Source organism: Octopus sinensis, linkage group LG15 (genome assembly GCF_006345805.1).
Source record: "Octopus sinensis linkage group LG15, ASM634580v1, whole genome shotgun sequence".
NCBI lineage: Eukaryota > Metazoa > Mollusca > Cephalopoda > Octopoda > Octopodidae > Octopus > Octopus sinensis.
The window spans coordinates 28,525,347-28,527,846 of record NC_043011.1 but is presented as its reverse complement, the minus strand read 5'-3'; positions in this window follow the sequence as shown (position 1 = coordinate 28,527,846).

Genomic DNA, 2,500 nt, shown 5'->3' with positions numbered 1-2,500 from the left:
GAGATTAGAGAAGAATTCAGACTCAAAGGCAGCGAGTGGTGTTGCTCAGAGTGGGGTGAGTAGCACACTCGTCATATTTCATTTTCAGATATCATGCATGTTATCATAAACTTAATTTATTTTCTCACGTTCATTTTCATGTCACTCACAGTATCATTTTATTTTTATTCTTAATTGTTATATGTCTCCACATGTTTTGTAGTGTCCCCTCTATGTAATGCCTTTATGGCAAAATAATTGAAATAAAGTAGCTTGCTTACGAACTACATGGTTCCGGGTTCAGTCCCACTGCGTGACACCTTGCGTAAGTGTCTTCTACTATAGCCTCGGGCCAACCAAAGCCTTGTGAGTGGATTTGGTAGATGGAAACTGAAAGAAGCCTGTCGTATGTATATATATGTATATATATATGTATGTGTGTGTATATGTTTGTGTGTCTGTGTTTGTTCCCCAAACATCGCTTCACAACCGATGCTCGTGTGTTTACGTCCCCGTGACATAGCGGTTCGGCAAAAGAGACCGATTGCATAAGTACTAGGTTTACAAAGAATAAGTCCTGGGGTCGATGTGCTCGACTAAAGGCAGTGCTCCAGCATGGCCGCAGTCAAATGACTGAAACAAGTAAAAGAGTAAAAGAGACTAAAAGAAAGAGTAACAAAGAAGGTTGGGTGATTTGGTGTAGTACTGGCGTTGATAGTCAGTGCGCTCTGAACTAAGATATCCATTAACATGCTCACATAGGTTAGCTGGTACACGCTCAGCTTACTCATCGTGTACGCTGCTGATTAGGTCATCCGGTACACAGCCATCTCGGTCACTTGTACAACGCCCGTTCGATTATCTGCGTACGCGAAATATAAAAACAAAAAAAAACAAAACAAAAAAAAACCAAGGAGAATATCAAACAAATCTTTGATGTAGACGATTGAACTATTTCGGGCTGGGAATCGCAAACTAATTTTGACATATCGAAATGGGTTTTCAATATCTGAGCAGCAACAATGATTTATATTTTCTAGGGTGTTAGCCACATGATAGATCTCAGAGATCAAACGGAGACATCTATAAATAACCAAAGCAGAAGCTGGTTTACTTACTGATAATTTCGGTTACTGAGGCACAAATGTCTCATATCTAAATCGATTATATCGATACTGGTACTTGGATGAAACTTTATGTTGTCGGTTTCCGAAAAAATGGAAAGCAAAGATGAACTCGGTGGGACTTGAACTCAGAACAACAAATAATACTGCATGGCATTTAGTCCGATGTTCTAAAGATTCTCTGAATCCTACACTGTTAAAACGAGCGCATATTGTAAACGATAACTGTATACTATTGATATGGACAGACTGTAATAACATTAACATTCGCCACGATGCCGAATAATTAATTACCTTTCTTGAAATATCATATTCATACGTGGAAGAATTTTATAATTGTTACACTATTGGCTCCAGTTATCCGCGCTCTTGAAACAAACTCAACTACAAGCCAGGAATAAATAATAAACTATTATTTTGTGTTTTATTGCGAGTAATAACTGGACTTGCCGTTACATTAGGACCTCATCTCCGATGCTGTAGTCAAGTAGTTGTCAAAATAACGAACACTAATCTCCCCTCCCCACCAGAATATAAGAGAAATGTTTTGTTAAACCTCCCCATCACTTTCTAATAATGAAATGAAAATAGAGAATCTGCATCCATATAATTCTCTATTCAAGTTTTAAACACTGGAAACATTTTATTAATTCTATTAAACATGGTAAATGGTATACCTTCACTTTTTATCAATCCTTATATCTTTCTCTCTCTCTCACGCTCTCTCTCTCTCTCTTATGCTCTCTCTCTCTCTTCCGCGCTCTCTCTGTGTCTCTCTCTGTCTGTCTGTCTCTCTGTCTGTCTCTCTGTCTGTCTCTCTGTCTGTCTCTCTGTCTGTCTCTCTGTCTCTCTGTCTCTCTCTCTGTCTGTCTCTCTCTGTCTGTTTCTCTCTCTCTCTTTCCCCTCTGATGATAAACACTGCTTTATTGCATTATATCGACATACGAGGTCTAGTCAATAAGTATCCGAAGTGTTGCCATAGTAACGAAGCTAAAATACGCAGAGTAAGGCAGCTAGGTAAAGTTTGACCTTGAACGTTGCTGTGCATGCACACTAAGTTTTAGCGTTCTAGCTCATTTCTGCTGTTTACAACAGTGCTTGGAAGGAAGAGGTGTAGCGTGTGATTATCTCATTAACCATGATAAGGTTGTGATGGAGATATCTGCTCAGAGGCCTGCGCATAGTTGCAGAAAGTGTATGAGCCACACACAAGTGTACAAGTAGTTCAGGATGTCGATATTGACGAACGTTCTGGGAGACCCGCAACTAGCAGGACTGAGAAAAACATCGATGTGCGTGCATCTGTGAGGGGAAGTCGTCGAATCCCTATCGGTGAGTTATCAGAGCATGTGCAGATTAGGTACGGTTCAGTTCAGTCCATTATCACAGAAGATTTG